The sequence below is a fragment of the Acanthochromis polyacanthus genome, chromosome 13, assembly GCF_021347895.1.
Source record: "Acanthochromis polyacanthus isolate Apoly-LR-REF ecotype Palm Island chromosome 13, KAUST_Apoly_ChrSc, whole genome shotgun sequence".
Taxonomy (NCBI): Eukaryota; Metazoa; Chordata; class Actinopteri; family Pomacentridae; genus Acanthochromis; species Acanthochromis polyacanthus.
The window spans coordinates 19839484-19861570 of NC_067125.1; the positions used below are offsets into that span (position 1 = coordinate 19839484).

Genomic DNA, 22087 nt, shown 5'->3' on the forward strand with positions numbered 1-22087 from the left:
GAGTTGAAATCTTAAAGGGTAATTTTTCAAAAAGACGTTTATTGTTTGTATTTATTGGGAATAAAATGCTCTTGCTCATATTTATTTTGTATCCTGATATCTGGCCAAATTTATTCAAAATTGACACTATTGTGGGGACTGATTTAGCAGGGTCAGAGATGTATATTAATAAATCATCTGCGAATAACGAGACTCTATGTTCCTCGTCTCCTCTATATATCCCTTCATATCCCTTTGCTGAGCGCAGAGAAATCGTAAGAGGTTCTATTGCCAACGCAAAAAGCAGTGGCGATAGCGGACATCCCTGTCTTGTGGATCGTGTTAAACTAAAGTATTTAGATCTAATTTTATTTGTCTGGACTGAGGCCATTGGAGATTTATAAAGGAGTTTGACCCATGAAATATAATTTGAGCCAAAACCGAATTTTGACAGGGCCGAGAAGAGATAGTCCCACTCGACCCTGTCAAAGGCCTTCTCCGCATCTAGTGATAACAAAATTTCGGAGGAAGGGCCAGAGTTGGATGTGTATATAATATTGAATATAAGTTGTGAGTCAACTGTCTATTTTTAATAAAACCTGTTTGGTCCACATGAATTATTGTTGGGAGTGTATTTTCTAGTCTAAATGCCAGTATTTTAGCCAGAATTTTGGTGTTGATATTCAATAGACTGACAGGTCTATAAGATGCCGCTTCTAATGGGTCTTTTCCCCTTTTGTGTATAAGTGATATTGTTGCCTGATAGAATGTTGTGGGAAGAAAGCCTCTTTCAAACGATTCATTAAAAACTTTCAGAAGGAGGGGTGCGACGTCATTAACAAACGCCTTATAGAATTCGAGTGTGTAGCCATCCGGGCCTGGTGCCTTCAAGCCCTGCAAGTTTCGTATTGCTAAGGTAACCTCTTCTAAAGTTATAGGCCCCTCTAGTAAACATCTATCTTTCTCACAAATAGAGGGAATCTCCAAGTTATCGAAAAACTCCTGTATAGTCGCACAGTCAGATGTTATTTCTGTTGTATATAGATTAGAATAAAATTGCTCAAATTCTTGATTTATTTCTGATTGGTCCTTTGTCAAATTTCCAGAGCGGGTGCGAATTTCAATTATATGTCTAGATGCCTCAGTTACTTTTATCTGGAGTGCTAATTGTCTTCCTATCTTATCCCCATGTTCATAGTAGTTATGTTTGGACCGTTGTATTAATTTAGTAGTTTCAGATGTGGAGAGGAGATTAAATTCAGTTTGTAGACTTGTCCTCTTAGTAAGCAGGTCAGGAGTAGGAGACTCTGCATATTGTCTATCCACTTCAATAAGCTGTCCTTCTATATCTTTTCTTCGATTCTTCTGTGTTTTGACCAACTGAACAGAGTAGGAGATAATTTGACCCCGAACGTATGCTTTTAGGGCTTCCCATAGTATACTTTTAGAGACGTCTGGGGTATCATTTGTCTGCATATAAAAAGCAATTTGAGATCTAATAAAGTCCACATATAGTCCAAAGTTTCATTAGTTAGTTACCCATTATCCATACGCCATATTTTAGGAGAATGTTTACAAGGAAAATTTAAATGTAGCTTTAGTGGGGCATGGTCGGATAAGACAATGGCTTCATAATCTATATATTTCACTGCCGTAAGTAGTTTTGAATCTAAGAAGAAATAGTCGATCCTCGAAAAGGACCTATGCGGTTGGGAGAAAAAGGAATATTTTCGTTGGTTCTGATTAGTATGTCTCCACACATCTGTTGCATTAACTGACTTCAAGTAATTTTGTAGCAGTTTAGCAGATTTAGACAGAGACTGTTTTTTGTTCGATGATCTGTCAAGCACCGGATCCATCACAAAATTAAAATCGCCTGCCAGAACTAGGTTGTGGGTGTGAATATTGGGTAAGGAAGCTAGGACTGAACCAATAAACCTTTCATCATCGAAGTTAGGTGCATAAATATTAGCTAGAATTATGGGAGTGTTATATATCTTGCCAGTTACTATTATATATCTGCCATTTGAATCAGAGATTATGTCGGATAAAATAAAGGGAATATTTTTTCTAATTATGATCGCAGTGCCACGTGCTTAGTATGTGTTAGTACATTACCTCGCTTCACAGCCCCATTCAACCCTTTGCAGTTCCAGGTGATGAGCTTGACCATAGCTTCGTCGTCGTTCATGGAGAAGTTCTTTGGGTTTCTATAAATAGTCTAGTCTGTAAAGAAATGTGATGGCCGTTTAGATGTTCCTGAATCCGCATGGAGGAAGGAAAAAAACTAAATTGAAAAGGAATAGACAAACAAACAAACACAAGACATGTACGTGTCCTAAATCCTAATGAACATTCAACTTCTGAACTTTCAAAGTTTACATCAACCCGTCCCACCCCCCAACCCTTCCCAAACAAGTGGTGGGGGAAAAAAGAGCATATCAGAATCCAAAGGCTCTTTGCCATGTAGCTCAACTCTAAGAGGGAGCTACAGCAAAAGAAAAAAAGAAAAAAAAGAAAAAGAAAAACCAATAAACAACGACAAAAAATAGACTTGGTCTCCTAGCTCCTTTTTAAATACGTTTTATGTTTGTTTTTTTTTAAACCTCCAAACCCTAGTTTTTACTGTGTTTGACATGTGAACAGGAGCAAACAACAATAAAGTAACAGCAATGGGTCAGAAAGTAAAATAGCTAATGTTTTCTTCTCTCAGCAATAACTGTCAAATTAGGTCGTTGTCTATTATAGGTTTATATATTGTGGGCACCTGGGTGCGCAGTCTTAATGAGAGAGATATACTCCAGTATAAAATTTAAAAAAAATAGAAATATTCAACCCATTACCTCAAGTGTTTCCATTCAAATGTAAGTCATCTATAGTTTTAGCAAAAAGGACCTCAGATTCAGATTATCACTACTTGCTCTTGTATCAGTCCTTTTTGGCCTTCTTCTGGTCGTAAAACTCCTTGATGCATTAGAGTTTTAATCCAAAATAATGTATTTAAAATGTTATTACAGAATAGAGCGACTGTGGCGGGATGTCTGGGTTGCAGTCACTAGCAAGTACCCTGACATTCTTCACTCTCTGGAAGAGGATGGTCTACTTGACATATCTGATTCCACTCTTCTCTTTGATGTGCACTACGTCTTTGTCCCTCGACTCCGGGCAGATCTTGATACCTTTATTGAAGGATGGAATAATCATTCTCTGCGGACAGAGGGAGGTCTCACCCCTGAACAACTGTGGTGCATGGGACATCTACAAGATCTGGACGAGGGGGAGAGACTTGAGGTACAATATAATGTAAAAACAAGTAGAACATGTATTTTAAAAAGTTGAGTTGTAAGACTGATCAGTATGTATCTGCTACGCATTCTGATAGATTAAAGACTATAGTTTACAAAGCCCACACATTTTCATAAAATGAAGAGTTCTGTCTTGTTTATTAGGCCTGAATCAGGAAATATGTCATAATTTGTGGGATGATCATGATTTTTTTTTCGTTTCTACTACTTCTAATGAAGTAATTTCTATGCTGATGAATAAAAATAAAGCATCAGTTTTTGTAATGTTGTGTTTATTATTAAAAAAAAAAACTCACAGAAATACCAAAACTGTATTTCAACAAGTATTCATTCCTGACTGATATGTTTTGAATTCAAAGGACCTTCAGGACCCAGGCATTGACTGGGAGAGTGCTGTGCTGCAGGAAGACTCTCATGGCACAGTTGTGGTTCCTGAATTTGAGTGCCCACTGGAAGATGAAGCCCTGGAAGAACTTAAGAGAACTATCAACCCTCTGGAACATTCAGAGTCACATGGTCGTGACTTATACAGACTTATATAGACTTCTTGTAACAGGTGTCCAACCAATAGACATTTGGACAGGAACTTGAAAGTCAACAAATATTCCAGTGCAGTGACAAAAATTACTGAAGCTTTTCTAACTAATGAAAGCAAGAGAACCCTGTATAAAGGGAATTTGTATGACTGAAGAGAAAGTCAAACACTGTCTGAGCTAACAGGAACAATTGTTTTGCTTTTTTCATTAGTGATGAACATATTCTATCAGTTAATGTTTAGAAATAGCTTCTTATTTTTTGTTTCAGATTACCAGAGAGCTATTTCTGTTAATCTCTGTGGAAGCCACCACCATATCTAACTGCTTCACTCATAAGTCTTCTGAATTCAGTGTAAGTGTTGAGATGCTGCAATGGAAAAGTTACTGTATGAGTGCATGCACTCACAATTGGGTAACAAATGGAGTGATCTCCAAGTCACTCCCTGCAGTCGTGGTCAAACATGAATATTATTTTGAAATGTCTCTTTTCATCTCTTTCCACCTTGTTGCAAATTGGACAAACCACCTGAAATTTGCTATAAAGTTACATGTTACAAGCAGCTAAGACTGGTTCAAAATGAACTTTGTGATTTTGGATTCTATTGTTGTGCTGAGTTTACCTTGCTGTCAGGGCTCCCTCCTCTACCCCATCCTTCCCACCTGACATCCCCAATACCCCCTTTCCCATCTGGTTCCTCTCATGCTCCTCTCTCCCACTCCTGCTCCACTCCCACTCATGCTCCCCTCTCTCTCTCTCTGTCCTTCGGTTTCTCTGTCTGTCTCTCCCTCTGTCTCCCATCCGTTCCTCTGCCCCTGGCTCTCCCTCTGTCTCCTCCCAGTCTCCCATCCTCTCCACTGCCTCTGCTCCCTTCCCAGTGCGACACATGAGTAGAGTGCAGGCGCACACCTGCCTCTACTCAGGTAATCTGCCTTCCCCGTGGGTCCCGGACAGCTGAAGGACATTCACCTGATTACTCCTCTGCAATAAGAACCGGCTCATCCTTCCACTCCCTGCCAGATTGTTGAACAAGACTCCACAGTCAGTTCGCTCTCTAGCCTCCTGAAGTCAGTTGAGTTTTTGGCGTCATTGTTTCTCTCCTGCTTCGTCCAGACCCAGCTGTCCGGGACCCTCGCCGTCCTCCTTCCCCTCCGGCTCTCCCCAGACCATTCAGCACCGGTTTCCCCTTCACTGGACCCCCCCGTTCCTGCCTGGACCCCCCGACCTGCTTCCCTCCTGACCTCTGGAACCTGCAGCAGCCAACCGGCTGCTCCCTACCTCCCGGAAGCCCTCCCGAAACATTACCGGCGAAACACCCTCCTCTGCCCGGCCAAACCCAGCACCTCAGCCCCCCCGGATTGTCAGAGTACGTCGTCCCGCCTCCTCGGAACCCCTCCTCATCCACCGAACACCGATCTCCTCCAACGTCTGCCCGCCAGGGATCCCCCCACCTCCGTCTGCGTCACTCTGGTCCCCCCCAGGACCACAGAAGACCGCCAATCCCTGGGCTAGATCCACCCGGCCACATTCTCCCCCCCCATCAGCCTCCCACGTCCCTGCACTCCTGCCATAACCACCAGTAAACAATAAAAACCGTCTTCATTCCACCATCCTTGGTTGTGAGGCTCTCTGCTCGGGTCCAACCCGCCTAAGCCGTGACACTTGCAACTGCGTTCCACAATGTATAGCTTAGAGTACTGCAGATTTACAAAACAGCCACTTTAATAAACACTGTATATTTTGTCATTTCCATCACAAAAACAAAAACTATTTTTTTCTCACCTCTTCATCACTCTCATCAGAAAGTGATTTTCCTTTGCATGTCTTAATGTGTATTGCAAGCATGTGCAGAGGCATCACTTCATTACACCGGTAACATGTCTTCTTTGGCATCTTTGAAAAGTGCTGCGAGTCAGGAGGCAGTGGAGAGGTGTCTGTCTCCTGTAGTGGCACTATGTAAAAAGTGGCTTTACCCCCTCCTGACTGAGCTCTCAGAGTTTTTACAGAATAACCCTCTGCTTCTGGTGGAATTACAGTGAGCTTCCGTCGACCACTGCCACCTTTACTGTAAGGAAAACAAACATATTCTAATTTAAAAAATACACCTATTTATTGTCAATGAGCCATCTCTAATGCTTACAACTAAATGCCTGAGCAGCATTAGTCCTTATGTACAACTAAAATAAATTACAACTACAGGAGTGGGATGTGATACAAAAATACACAATCCTGGCCTTACAAACCTGTTGCCTTATGCAAGAGCCATCCCCCATAAAGATCTTCCATTTTTGGGAATGTTTCAGCCAGGACCTTTGAAATCTGACAACAAAGAAAAGAGAGAGAGAAATAAAACACTACAGGGTGACACTAAAGTTTGGAAACAAAGTTGAACTGCAGTGTCTGTTTGAGTTGGGTGCATGAATTCACTCTTATTTTACCCATTTTTGTTATAGCATAATAAAATAACTTAAAAGCATAGTATTTGCCGAGTGCAATAACTCTGAAGAAAATTAATAGAACCATAAGGTCCAGGTATGCTGGAGCATAACTTCAAAATGCAGGCCATCAGTGTCAGATTTCAAAACTCTTGATGGTAAAGTATCTGACAGTTTTAATTTTTTTAAACATCAAAAAGTACTATGAGGCAACATTTACTGGCCAGTTTGAAGAACCTTCCTAAGCATAAATGAAGGTACATTCCAGAAGATACCAGTGTAACCAGGTGGTGGAAACGTTCACATCTTTGTATAAGAAACCAACATGAACATGTTTGTCTTACACTGATCTGATACTCTTCTGAATATGGTAAGTGGTTGTATTTATATAGTGCTTTTATCCAAAGTGCTTTACATGATATGTCACATTTACCCATTCACACACTGATGACAGAAGCTGGCATGCAAGGCGCTAACCACAACCCACCAGGAGCAATTAGGGGTTAGGTGTCTTGCTCAGGGACACCTCTACATGAGCACGACAGGTTGAGGATCGAACCGGCAACCTTCCAGTTACAAGACGGCCACTCTACCCACTGAGCCATGCCACCCCTGTGGTACTGATTTATTGAAATAACATATATTATTTGGATTATACACTTTTCATTTGTTTCCAAACTTTTGGGTCACCCTGTACAATATAGACGTTAACATGTAATTTGGGTTAAAAGTGTTGCCCAATGACCACCTTAAACACGAAAAGTCAAAACTATGAACTGACTACTGTACCTCTGCATGGTCACTGTCGTCAGGCAGCGACACTGTTTGTCTTCCCATGCCAGCTTGAAGGAGTTCAAGCTCCTCAACTGGCAAAGGTGTGTAGGATGTGTTTTTTGGAAGCAGATAAAAATTGAGAGTGATGGTCTTGCTGGTTGTCCTAGGAAGCTGCTTGGTGGAAATTAAACACCTCTTTTTACCTCGACTAAAGTATCCTGGAAAAGATCTGTACAGGACATATATATATGTATGTATGCAGTGGCGGCTGGTGGTGAAATTTGTTGGATGGGCTAACAAATGCATAATACCAATTAAATGGTTAACACAGCTGCAAAAGCAACATCACCTATGATACACACAGTTACATCAATTACAGGTACACTATACTTTTTAGTGCTCTACATCAACACTCTCACTCACTCACTCACTCTCTCTCTCTCTCTCTCTCTCTCTCTCTCTCACACACACACACACACACACACACACACACACACACACACACACACACACACACACACACACACACACCACTACAAAACGTGTTCCAACTGCAACGACTGCCCACAGATAGCCTGCTGCAACTGTCTTATTACAACTGTTTGGCGACATGTAGTGCAAAACACGCCTTCAGGACAACAGATGACCTCAGTAAAAACAAGGTGTCACAGTCCTTTAACAGGTCAACATGGGCCTACCTTATTTGAAAAGAAGCTCACATCGATGGCCTTTCTGGGATGCAAACAGGTTAATCACCATGTCATTGAAGTCTGGTAATTTTTGGATGAAGTCCTTCTTGATTGACAGCATGGCAAGTGCATTCAATCTGTCCTGCCCCATCGTACTTCGGAGAAATGATTTAATCCTCTTGAGCGTACTGAAACGTCTCTCTGACTCTGCCAATGTCATCGGAGGTGTGATGGCTATTTGTGTTAATTTCAGTGCCTCAGAAAAAGTGCTCTGAAGGTTGTTCTCCGTCAGCATCCTCAAAAGTGACAAAGCTGACTTTAACCCCGCAAACTCCGCATTACTGTACATCACAGTCATCTCACCTTTCAGTTTCTCTTTGCAGATCATTGGAAAATGTTCACTTGCGATGTTCAGCTGCTTCTGTGGGAAGTCGGTCTTAAACAACGGAAACAGTTCAGGGTCAATAAGCTCAAAAGACTGTAATTGTCAGGCCTTTCCAAAGCGAGGCTTTGATTACTCCATCATTATTTCACAGCACTGTGCAGCCACTGAAACATTCTTGGACCGCCGCCGCCTCCGTGGGCTTGCTGCAGCAGCCTGTGGGCTGACTGAAGTTAGCCCAAATGATCAGTAAATCACGGGGGCGGGACATGACACCTGTCAATCACTTACAAGAACTAAATGAATGAAAGCCACCACTGTGTTAACTCACTGCTATTGGTCAAAAGTCAGTGGCCTGTGGGCTGCCTGAAGTTAGCCCAAATGATCAGTAAATCACGGGGGTGGGACATGCCACCTGTCAATCACTTACAATTAATGAAAGCGGACTGTATCTGCTGGGGCTGTAAAAAATAAGCCCATTTAGAGATATTCTATGTTTTTCTTTTGACTGATTGGTGCTGTTGCTACCTTTGTTTTCACCTAAACTTTAAACAATCTGTTGTAAGTTATTTGAAAAATAATTTTCTCATCTTTTTTGTGTTGGCCTGGGAGGGCTTAGCCCTGTTAGCCCATTTATACCAGCCGTCCCTGTATGTATGCATTTATAAATAATATAAATAGTCAAATATTAGATCAAATTGGATTTTTTCAGACTGTCAGTTCTGATTATATATGAATTTAAATGTCTCTGTTAAACACATTCACAAACCAAATGAGAACATCAAATTCACATTATTACGAAAAAAAAATATGATTGAGTATACATGCACAAACCTTGCCATCTCTTGCTGTACAGTTACATTTCTAGACTCTGGCTGTCTGGTCTCTGTAGGGCTTGGTGAACTAGTTGTGGCCATGGTGTTAACCAACAAAGTTATTAGATTTCTGGCTGCTAACTCAACCGCACTTTGACCCTAAATCAATACCAAATGTAAAGTTAATATGTTCTGTCAAAACACAAAGTATTTAACACTTTGAAATCAAACACTAATGTCCAACAAAGTTTTCATTAGCTATTAGGTTAGCTTAAACTCTACAGCTTTGACTCCTGCTAGTAAATCAGCTTTAATCTGAAAGGTTGGTTAATAGAAAGTTTAATCAAAAGCACAGCTAATAAAAATTTAAAAAAAAACAAAATCTTAACTAACCTGACATGGGTGGCGGAGTATTTGGGTTGTCATTATTTGGATCTGTCATGTTGTTTAGCTAGCACATCTGCTAAATCCCTCGTTTTGTTGCGGAAGCAGGACTGACTTTCTGCAAAAACGTACCAAAACATTACACCTGTATTTAACACACTAAACAAAATAGTGCTTTATTTAATGTAATTCAAAAATAAAACAATACTCACCGAAAATCTGTCGTAGTCCAGCGTATATCGCAAAACTCCAGTTGATTTAGCGATCGTTTTTAACAGCGCTTCCGAGAGGCGGCCAAAACAGGGACCTGATTGGATAGAATCAGAAGTCTGTGATTGGCTGGAATTGTGGCACATTTGTAACGCCGTGCAGAGTTGAGCGAGCGTGAAGGCAGATTTGAGCATGTGCAGAGAGCAGATGTTGAGCGAGAGCGAGAGAGATGTAGCGAGGACGTAGAGCAGAGATCCACAGGAGAGCAGAGTGAAAAACTGAGTGAAAAGCATTAAGATTGTGTGTGTATGTGGACAGTTGCAAATATAAAAATATATTTTTTGAGTGCAGAATAGATTTTTGTTTGCTCAGATTAAGTTTTTCTTTGCTCAAAATTGTTTTCTGTGCTCAAAATTTCCCACTGTGCGCTCAGGATTGTGGCACAAATATAACTCTATAGAGGTACACAGTACCGACGCCTTGATGGTAACAGCACATTTAGAATTTAGAACATGGTTAGGGTCGGCAATGATGTTCTTAGCCAGCCGCACAGTGTTGTTATGATATGAAGTTTCATATTGTCCATGCAGGGGCTGTCCCACTATCTTTGAGCAGATCTTGATCAGCTGTCTCAGTCTAGATTTAACAGTTTCAGACAGAAGGTTGTACCACAAAGCATTACAATACTGCAGGACGCTGAGAATAACAGCGGTATAAAACAGAAGGAGCACCTGACGAGAAGCTCCGAACGACCGCAGGTGACGGAGGAAATACATTCTTTGCTTTGTCTTTTTACAAATAAAGTCAATGTGATATTTCCATGATAAAGCAGAGTCTATCGTCACACCCAGATATTTGAATGACTCCACTTGTTTAATTGGTTAATCGTTTATGATAATAGGAGCTATAGTAAGTGGTGCTGAACTAAATACCACTTCCTCTGGTTTTTTGGTGTTTATTTCCAGAGCGTTGTTTCTGCTCCACATCACAACCTCGTCAACTCCCTGTTGGTGCACCTCAGAACTGTCTATGTCTGACATTAATGTCAGCAAGACAGTATCGTCAGAATATTTGATTATGAATTGATTATTTGAGGTTGCACGGCAATCATCAGTATAGAGAGTGAAAAGCAAAGCTGACCTGACACAGCCCTGAGGGGCAGAGGTTGTGATGGCAGAGGACAGTGTACCAACTGGACTCTATTGATGAGGAAAGATGCATACCAATGGATCAAATATGGATTAACTCCGAGATTGAAGAGTTTGATAATGAGAATATCAGGCTGAATAGTATTGAAGGCAGATGAATAGTCTAGAAAGAGAACTCTTGCGTAGGTATTTTTTTTATCAAGATGTTTGGTGATAATGTGGGTGAGGGTAGCAACAGCATCCTCAGTACCACAGCGAGTTTTGTATGCAAACTGGAATGAATCCAGTTTGACATTGATTGAATTTTGTAAATGTTTTAGCAAAAGTCTTTCTAGAGCCTTCATAATTACTGAAGTTAAAGCAATGGGTCTGAAATCCTTGTGTTCTTTTGGACTTTGAATTTTAGGCAGTGGTTTGATGTATGAAGTTTTCCATATTGTGGGGACTGTGTAAGTGTCAACTGATTGCTGAAAAATTGGTTGCCAAGCTGGGGCCAGTTCTGTGGCAAGGCTTCTTAATAAAAAAAAAGGACAACACTTGTCAAGCCCTTCTGCCTTTCTGGCATTGGTTGCTTTAAATGTCTTTCTGACCTCATCAACAGTAATCTCAATTGTGTCCAACCTCGGTTGAATGTTTGCAAGAATTTGATCACATCTCTACGGAGCCCCCTAGGGGACATCCTTCGTGTTTGTGTTTTTTTCCTCTGCGTTCTATTTTCTCTCCTTCGTGTTTGTGTTTCATTCCTCCGCGTTTATTTTTCAAACACGGACTTCGAGTTTAAAGACGGACTTCGCGTTTAAAGACGGACTTCGTCTTTGGCCGGAGCAGTCTTACTTGGCAGACAGCCTGATCATCACCCTGGATCATTACACGCCAAACGGTAAATAATTATTTTAATGAATACCACAGTGCTTCGTCTATTGTTCTGAACTCTGCTTATCTCAAGTCACATTAGCCCTTTCTGTATTTATAGCAGTTGGACTGCTTCGGTTTGCACGTTAGCATGAAGCTAAAAGGAGCGCTCATTTTTGTTCACCGTTTCTACTGACCAAACTGCGACTGTTTCTCTGAATGTACAAAAAGTGCACTGCCCCGCGCGGTCCCACTGAACAAAAACGAGCGTTCCTTTTAGCTTCAACCGAGCAGTCCAACTACTATAAATACAGAAAGGGCTAATGTGACTTGAGATAAGCAGAGTTCAGAACTGGTAACTGGCTAATCGTAAATACTAACGAGTTTCTACCTAATGTTTCTAGGTCAACCATTCTCAGAGGTCTAATGAGACACCTTTGAAAACGTGGGTCGTGGCTAAAGAAAACGGAGAAGTTGTTACAGCACATGGTGATTCAACCCAGTCTCACATCAAATTGTGACATAATCACGTTGGTCCACAATGCAAAATGTTACAATCTCACAATTTTGGCCTGAAAATTGTGAAATGCTCACGTTTTTTCCCCCAATTCTTTTCTATTGGTCTGACGAAGGGTCACCTGTCTGCATGCTGGAGGCTTCTCAAAATAAAAACATGGCGGCTATTCCTTTTATTTTCCGTGGAAAATACATTATTTTAAGATGGTTTGGACAGAAAAAAAGATTTTGATGACATTTTTAGTGAGAAACGTATATAAAACTTTCACATTATCCATTCAGTTATTGGAAATGATCTGTGGTTTGGTTTGTTTTAACGCTGAATTTCACGTGCCGTTATGCTGGTTGATTAGGACGCTGCCACAGACGAAACCAAGTGGTGTGTTTATTTTTGTATTGTTGCACTGATTAATTTTTTGAGTTGTTAAATCATTTATGTAACTCTTGATGATTACTGCTAGTTACTGAGATGTCTTCCCCGGCCGTACATTAGATGACGCGCTTCGCTCCCTTGTTAACAAGTTGCATTTCAATGATCCACAAGTCACTCGTTGTCAATGCAAACAACCGTATTTATTTCCATGAACGTGCTTTTACCGCAATCATTTGTCGAGCTCATCCATACACCAGTCAGCGCACAGCGATCTAAAAACTTTATTCCCTTCCGCGTTCGGAACAGCACAACAAAGTTCCCCCTGTCTTTCTACCTGAGCCTCAGGCATTACAGCGACACCAAAAAAAATTATACATTTTAATTTCACAATATTCGTTCAGTTCTTGTGTATGATCTTTGTTTTTTTATGACGATGAATCTTTCATGTCTCGGAATGGAATTGTGACATTGTCACGTTTTCTACCGTTGCTGTGGTCGTTGCTATGGACGTTTAGGAAGCTGTCCGCTTCCTGACCGTGGTCGGGAAAACACAGGGGAGAATTGATACGTTTAACTGCTTCTATTTAAATAAAATGTGCGGAGAAGTACGTTCAGTCTTTCTTATTTACAGAAGAATGGTGCATTATTCCACTTATCACAGTTTCTTCTGGCGCAGTCTTTACCGGCTAACACATGAACAACAACATAACAACGTGCAGCACTTCTGGCACCTTTCTTCTTCGGTGGTGTTTGTGTAAAACAATGTCCAACATGCAAACAGCACACCTAGCGCCATGAAGCACAAAATGCAGGTGTAAATCAATGACATCTTACAATTACAATGTCCTGTCTTTTAACTACACTGACAGTCAATAAAAACTTTGAGACCATATTTTTCAACATAATTTTTATTTTGAAGCCCGAAACTGGATTTTCTTCATATGAATCATTTGTTTAGCATATTGGCATACAGAAACAAAAATCTAAAGTTTCAAGAATGATTTCAAAATAAAGAATTTCACAAAAGAAAACGGCACCTGCCAAACACAAAGTCACAACAGTCAATACCGAGTATGGCCTCCATTTGCTTCGATGCAGGCAGCAATCCGTCGGCGCATGCTTTGGACCAGGCTTCTGATTGTGGGTTGGGAACAGCCCATACGCCTGGGGCCTATTTCACGAAGCAGGTTTTACAAACTCTGAGTTTCTTCCGCAACTCTGAGTTGATCTACTCTGAGATAGAAAACTCTTGAGTTTTCGGTTTCACAACGGCTGATATGAGTTGGGTTAGTCAACTCGGAGTAGTTTGACCCGGAGTTACGCGCGTGCACCGCAAGTCTGAAAAGACAGCATCAATGGAACCCCGATTCGACGAGTCACCATGGAAACGGGGAAGCGAAAGGCTGCGTTTTTGAACGGGAAGTTTTTAACGCGCTCATACGGCGAGTTTGAACACGTTTTTAGAAAGAAGTGCAACACCGCTGCAGCTGCAAAAGAGAGGGAGACGGTCTGGAGAACACTGCTGCCCGGATCAATGCGTAAGTTTAAATGTCGTCCTTTGTAATCGTAATAATATTACAGGGAAAAACTGTCTGAATGGTAGAATATTAAGTTATTTCATTTAGGTGAAATCCCGCGGGGGAGAAGTGGCAGCAGCTTAAGATGAAATATAAAAACATTGTTCAAACAGGTCAGACCTCGGCATTATTTCATGGAGGTACTTCATGTTGATCATGTTTTACATTGTAAAGTAGCCTAAATATTAAGTGGCTGTTTGACTGTGCAGTTGTTTTATCCACACATAGCCTAAATGTCTGCATCCATATCATGTCCTGTTAAATAATTAAGCCTATTTAAACTAACATAGACTTCTGCTCAGCCAACAGACAGAAAGTAGATGCCTGTAAAACGGGTGGAATAATATATATATATGATTATTTAGTTCTCTTTTGTGTCTTTTTTGTCTTTTGGCCCCTTCACGTCACCACATACCTTGTAACTGTAAGTAGGCAACACTCCAAAGATTTATCCAAATGGTAGTTTAAGTGTACTGAAACATGTCACTGATCTAGGATGAAGAGGATGAAACTGTGTCTGCTGCCTTTACAGAGGGGGATCCAGACAGGCATACAGAGGTGTGTTACTGATAGTTCTCTTCCCATTCAGATTTTGGGTGGAATATAGAGTTTGACATTTAGCCTACACTGAAGTATTGCACATTCTCATCTTTTTTTTAACAGAGCATGGCTGGACAGCAGCAGGATGGTCCCTCAACTTCCACTGCACAGACTGACACAGTGAGATGGATGTTCAGGAAACGCCAGAGGTTCATTCCGTGGAAGTCATGTGCAACTGCATAATTGAATGTCCTCTATGTATTCCCAGTTATCAGTAAAACAGATTTACAAACTGCATTTGCTGAGAAAAATCCAAAACAACAGATCTGGAAATTGAAATACTGGAGCACAAGTTAGAGGTGGGTGATGGTCACAGGTGAATTATGTTAACTACTGGAACATGAACTGAACTATCTCTTTTATTTGTAGGAAATAAAGAAGACCAAATGAAATGTGTATCATGTCTTTATTTGCTGTGGTGGTGATGATGGTGACTTAAACTTGCGCTGGAAACAGGGTTTCAGCAGGCCTATGGTCATCTCCACCCGGGCTCTGGTCCTGCAGTGAGCCTGGTTGAAGTTCTGTTAGGGGCCTGGTTGAGGGTCAGGGTATGAGGTCATCAGCCTGGGTTGGCATGGTAACCCCTGTCATCCAGCAGAAGGCCATCAAACTCTCCTGTAATGTATAGTGGATACATCAGAGTATATTAAAGGACAGAGACAAGAGAATTCTATTATGAAAATCTTTAGGCTGCTGACCATGCTGCAGTCTGTTGCTCAGGTTAGACTCTCCATAAATCCTGGAGTCATGAACAGACCCAGACCACTTGGCCTCCACATTAAAAATGATGTATGCAGCATCACATATGATCTGGACAGTGCAGAGAATGACAGATGTTGAACTATGACGCAGTCTTTAACATTTAGAAACAGTAGTCAGTCTACCTGTAGCCTACCTGCACATTTATGCTGTGAATGGACTTCCTATTCATGATGTGAGGGAGCTGTGATGGGGATGTGTGTGCATCTATGCAGCCAATCACACTGGGAAATCCTAAAAGAAATTAAAATGACTAATCCCAGTCTGAGGCTGCAGCACAATGTCATTAACAGAATATGATTTAAAATGAATGTAACAGATCTCTACATCATTCACCTGCAATCCTGTGGATCTCCTCTTGATGTTCTGACAGGTTTATGTCCACAATGATGAGTAAAAGTCGTTTCAGAGCCAGGAAAACTTTTCTGACTGTCCTGCATACAGTTGTCTTACTGTAGTGCTCTGCATCTCTGACATCATATAAAAACTTTCATTTGCAAAGAACCGCAGCGCAACACACAATATCTGCTGGATGTGAGAGCATGACTGGTTGGTAATGTAAATGTAAGCTTGGTGTGTATTTGGTTCGCTTTTGCAAAGTGGCCAACCCATATGCAATGAATCATGACAAAATGACAACTCATCATTATCTCAACTACCAGGGCACTAGATCATCAGTAAATCCACAATGAATAATTACAACCCCCCCTACAAATCGAATTCTGCGTACATTTCTACCTCAAAGTTTCTATTGACTGTCAGTATAATAAAGACACATTGCCAACATATAAAAAACTTCACATCAGTACATCCGTGTTCATTGTTTGTTTTGTTCACTGACATAGTGCAATAAAGTTTTGTTTTTTTAAAACCATTCAGTACCGTAATGAATATTGAATGAATATGGCATCTCGTTTACATCTCCTATTAATGAGCAAGAAATTTACTGACGTGGATTTATGATTCAAGACAAGCAGAGGACACGCTGTGTGCCCCTTCAATGTCCAAAAGGCCAATTAAGGTCAAAATCTCACAGATTCTTTGACCAATTTGGACCAACCTGTACATGCTTGATATAGTGTTCTAAAGCAATACTGGTGTATGTTTTCAGACCACCAGGACCTACAACAGCAAAATAGGAGCAAAAAAGACACTGGAACAGGGGCCTTTTTTAGATGGAAATGTAAAATGAATGAGAAACAGTGTGAGAACATCAATCAAAGTCAAAAACAAGGCAATCTCAATCAGAAATCTGACAATATTTTTGTTACATGATTACATCCACACACCCAACCGCTAGCACAAAGCTAAAAGGAGCACTCGTTTTTGTTCAGTGGGACCGTGCGCGGGACGGTGCACTTTTTATACATTCAGAGAAACAGTCGCGGTTTGGTCAGTAGAAACGGTGAACAAAAATGAGCGCTCCTTTTAGCTTCATGCTAATATGCAAATCGAAGCAGTCCAACTGCTATAAATACAGAAAGGGCTAATGTGACTTGAGATAAGCAGAGTTCAGAACAATAGACGAAGCACTGCGGTATTCATTAAAATAATTATTTACCGTTTGGCGTGTAATGATCCAGGGTGATGATCAGCCGGTCTGCCAAGTAAGACTTCTCCGGCCAAAGATGAAGTCCGTCTTTAAACGCGAAGTCTGTCTTTAAACTCGAAGTCTGTGTTTGAAAAATAAACGTGGAGGAATAAAACACCAACACGAAGGAGAGAAAATAGAACGCGGAGGAAAAAACACTAACACGAAGGAGAGAAAATAGAACACAGAGGAAAAAAACACTAACACAAAGGAGAGAAAATAGAACACGGAGGAAAAAACACAAACACGAAGGAGAGAAAATAGAACACGGAGGAATAAAACACAAACACGAAGGATGTCCCACAGGGGGCTCCGTACATGTCTGGTTGCTGTCAGGAGATTCGAGTCTGGAAAAAAATATGTTTAAGTCATTGGCAAATTTGTACTCATTGTCAGTCACAATTGGTTTACTAGGAGAGGTCATTCCGGTCATAGACTTCATGGTATCCCATAACTTTTTGGAATTTTTGCTTTTATAGACATTGTCTAAGTCTTGTCTGTGTTTTAATTTCGCCTGTCTTAATTTACTTCTTATCTCTTTTTCTGTCTGTTTAAGTAATCCTGTATCTTTCTTTTTAAAGGCCAGATTTCTTTCATTTATGGTATTTTTAATATTTTTGTCACATAAGACTTATTGTTTGGATATATCTTAATTTCTTTGGTTGGCACCACTAGTTGTACACAGAAATTTATATAGTCATTAATTACTGTAGTTCTTTCATCTATAGAACCCTCAGAGAATGTTTCCCGGTTGGTCCAATCAAAGCAGGCTTTAAGTTGTTCTTTGTTTTCATTTGTCCAATTTCGTATTATCTTCCCAACTGGTTTGCTCCTCTTGAATTTAGTTTTGTAGATTGGAATCATATGCACAACATTATGATCAGAGGTCAAAATTGGAGATTTGAAATATAAGCATTTTGAGCAGGAGTATATAAACATTTTTGATGTTTACAAAGCATTTATCTAGAATATTACTTTTTCTTGTTGGAAATTTCACATATTGTTCAAATCCAGGCAGGACAAACTCTCGGCGACAGTGGTTCGTATCCCCAACTATTATAGTTGGTGCTTCAGGATATCTCAGTTGCATTTCTTGAACACAATCTGCGATGGTGTAAGCCACTTTTGAGGCTTTAGCACTGCCGTCGGGAGGGGCATAAACGACAAAGAGTAAAATAGATCCAAATTCTCTGGGTAAATGAAAAGGTCTCAAAGTCATTCCCAGAATCTCCACATTTGGATCACAGATGCTGTATTTCACTGAGTGCTGTCCGCACCAGAGATCGTTCATGTAAACACAGATGCCTCCTCCACTCATTTTCCTAGATTGCGCAGTCCTATCAGATCGTATAAAAGTAAACCCGGGTGTTTCATAGAGTGCATCAGGTTTCGTCTCCTCCAGTAAAGTCTCTGTGAAGCAAAGCAGGGATGTTTCATGAAAGTCATTACAGTACCTGCTGTATGCTCGTATGGTATCCACTTTATTGCTCAATGAGCGCAGGTTGGTGGAAATAATCGAGGGGAGCGGTGGGCGAGTGAATCTTCGCCGAAACCGTATCTTAACACCCCCTCGTCTTCTGCGTCTCTTGTTTTGTTTTTAGATCTTCTCAATTCCGGAGGAATATTCTCCAGTAGTGGATTGTCTGGGGACAAGATGTTAAAGGTCCGCTGTCGAAGCACCTGTAGAGTCTCTCGACCGTAGGAGAAAGTTGTTACCAGCGGCGGTGACTCCCGGCTCTCGCTCATGTTGTCACGTCTCAGGTTGTCAGGCCAGCAGCAGCTGGGCCTAGTTAAGTGCTATTCTGTTGTTTTTGTATGTTCTCTACCTCTCTCCCTTCTTTAGGCTTGGCTCGGCAGGCAGGAGTGGCAACAGGTGTTCCCTATCCACAATCATGATCAGTGGGCGAGGGAGCAGCTGGGAACAGCTCAGCAGATCTTCGCCACCTCCTTTATAAGCAGACGCCACTCGCTTCTCTGTGCCGGATCGTAGCAACTCCTGTAATCATTCACCCGATTACTTTACCACTATTCTCACCATTGTTGATCCTAACTCCGCTCTTTACTCCTCTCTCCAGTCACCGGTTCAGCCGCTCCAGTCCACGCTTCGCCCAGGATCGCCATTATCACTCCGTCTGTCATTTTATTCGAGGATACTCAGCTGAGACGTTCCAGCCATCCGGCGTCCTTTCCACACACCGATGGTTGCCCTGCACCCGCAGCCACGCAGACTGGCGGCCGACTGCTTACACCGCTCAGCCCTGGAACCCAGTCCGAGCATCCTGATTCTTCCGTTGTTAAGTAAGTGAGAAAAACCGATTGTTTGCCTGAGCCAAGAACTTGTATGAGAGTAGCCTGTAAAGCTTGATGATTTCAGTTAATGTTAGACTTCACCTATATGAACTCTTCGATACTGAGAAACACCCGTAACGCTTCGTATTTTGCTTTGTTAGTAAATTGTGGTTTCATACGTATTTGATGATCCTTTCGATTTAGAGATTTTGTACTAGTGAACTCGTTCTCCAAGCCACTAGTCTGCGCTACCTTTGTTGTTACTTGTTTTCCCTCGTTACTTCTTGTTTCTCGTCCCATACTTGGGAATTGTAGTTCTTTTGAGAAAAGATTAAATTTCATTCACATAAGACCTGTTGTCTGTCATTTCCTGCGCCTGAGCTCCTCCACAAACCATAACACAGGTGTTGTATCAGCGGTGTTAGCAGTAGTGGTGGCAGCCAGAACAGAGCGAGGACAATAATCCACATCACCAGATGCATTATTGATATTTTCCACTCATTTTGTAGTTCTAATCCTTATGTTCTTGCATGGCGAGTTGGACAGTGGTTTAACAACTTAAAGACAACATAAAGCAGAAGCAGATGAGAGCCGAACATCATGTCTGCTTCAAAAATCCGAAAGGTAGTCAATGAAAATAGGGTGTTTCATGACGAGTGGACGGAGTTATTTGCGTTCATTTTACCCACCGGGAGCACACAGCCCGTGTGTCTCCTATGCGACCAGCATGCAGCCATTGTGAAAAGTAGCAACATCAAATGGCACTACGAAAAACACCGGGCTAGTTTCGAGAGAGATTACCCTCTGAAATCCACTCTTAGGAGCCAGCATTTACTTGAGTTAAGAGCCCAGTATGATCGATCCAAACGCATCATGACCAGCGCCTTTACCGGCCAGCAGCGCGCACTTGAATGTTCCCTTCGTGTCGCCTGGGTTTTGGGCCAAAACAAAAAACCCTTCACTGACTGCCCACGAGATAGTCAAGGTTTTGACTAACGGTAAACAAGAACAGAAATCCCCATGTCAGCAACAACATCCACAAGGAGATGTGAGGTTTTAACTGAGGACGTGGTGGAACAGCTGAATGAAGCAGTCAAGGACGTACCTGTAGGTCTAGCTGTGGATGAGTCGACAGACGTGACTGATAACGCACAACTATTAGTTAGAATTAAATAAGAGACAATGATAGACAACATCTGTGAAGCTGTTCAGTCGCAAAATGTATTCATTACCACTTCAGCAACTATGTTTCAGGGAATTTCATGCTACTTTTTTGCACTTAAACCAGATGTGCCTGCCTAAAAAGATATTTTGTTCCTAAAGCAGATTTAATTTTAAATATTTGTAGCCTTGATGTTATTTAAAATCCACATACAAAAGCATAAAATGCAACCAAATGTAAAATGCTACTTTTATTTTATTTTTTAATAAACATTGTTGACTTTAAAAAATAAGTTTACTTTATTTCATTTGAAAGAAGGCAGTTATTGCCAATACAATTAAAGTAAATATTTCAAGAGTAATGCACCGGAAAAAAAGTCCCCAGACCCAGATCTGTAGACATTTTGTCCTGGTGGACCCATTGAAATTTTATGTGAAGACTCCTGCACTAGGGGGTTTTTCAGTTCCTTTCCACCATCACTGACTGCTGCTTATAGGAAATCCAAAAGCAACTTTGGATTTTTGGGTTTTGTTGTCTGTTCTTTCTGTAAAGCTCTATGTGATGACTTGTGTTGTAAATATGCAGTATACAAATAAAATGAAATTGAATTGAATAACCTCACACTGAACACCATTAAAACAACGGAGATGATACTGGATTTCAGGACGAAGCATGACACAGAATCTTTCCATATCAAAGGAGTAAAGGTGGAAAGAGTGAAGACTTCCAAATTCCTGGGAGTCCATGTTTCTGAAGACATCTCCTCTTCTGGGTTTATACCACCCACAGCAATACCAGTCTAACGCTGTTCCAGCTGTGGTCCTTATAAGACCCCTCTGCCCTATCTGTCCATAAACTGTATCTTTCGCCCACATGATGTATGTATGAGAAACGGTCTTAACAAGAACCATCTCCCCTCCACCACCTGCTCCTAGCTCAAAACACTTATTTCATTTGCCTACACTTCCACAAAGTTCACAAACATCACCCAGCCTTTCACCAACTGCACCAGTAAAAGTGGGGTGGGAATACAAATGCTAAATGCTAATCCAACCAGCACTGCCACGTTCAAATGACCCAGGCTCATTTAGGACATGCTCCAGGTAGTGACCACTGTCGATCCTACCTTTTAGTTAGCTGCTAATGCTAACTGCTAATTCAACCAGCACTGTCACCTTCACCTATAACATTGCTCAAGCTGAGGTCCTTATAAGACCCATCTGCTGTATTGTCTGTCCATAAACTATATGTATGTATCTGCCCCCCCCACATGATGTGTGTGTGAAACAGTCCTAACAAGAACCATCTCCCCTCCCCCAGTAATTTCAGTTTAAAAAAAAAGATAATGATAATTGCTTATCTGTTTATCACAATGGCTTGTAAATAGCTGTATTTTTGTTGTGTTTATTTTTTTATGGTTACCATTTGTATGTATTGATTTGGAAATTTTGTGGCCCACCAGTATCTCTGTTGCTCTTGATAAATGCAGGCGGAGTTACTCTAGCGCATGCTGTGTCATAAAACCAGCGCTCCTGTTTGGCTCCACACCTGCTGTCATCCAGTTCAGACAGGATTACTAGTGATGGTGAAATCAAAGCTTCATGAAGCAATGAACCACTTTGACACATCTGCTTCAAGAATGACACATTGCTTCGAAGCATTTGACACAACCAGAAGAGTGACATCTGCTGGTTCGGTGTCGGAACTGCATCC

General features: G+C 41.2%; 1 protein-coding gene across 2 annotated transcripts in view; it reads right to left on the minus strand.

Moving 5' to 3' along the window:
- Positions 1–8334: 8334 nt before the first annotated feature.
- Positions 8335–22087, minus strand: part of LOC110972401 (melatonin receptor type 1B-B-like) — a 174346-nt gene continuing 160593 nt past the window's right edge. Inside the window, exon 4 of one of the 2 annotated variants that reach the window (XR_007946107.1) lies at positions 8335–8374. The gene's annotated coding sequence lies outside the window, so the exon portion shown is untranslated. Of the gene's footprint in view, positions 8375–8473; positions 8514–22087 lie in introns of those variants that run through there. The other variant, XR_007946108.1, reaches the window with a different exon arrangement.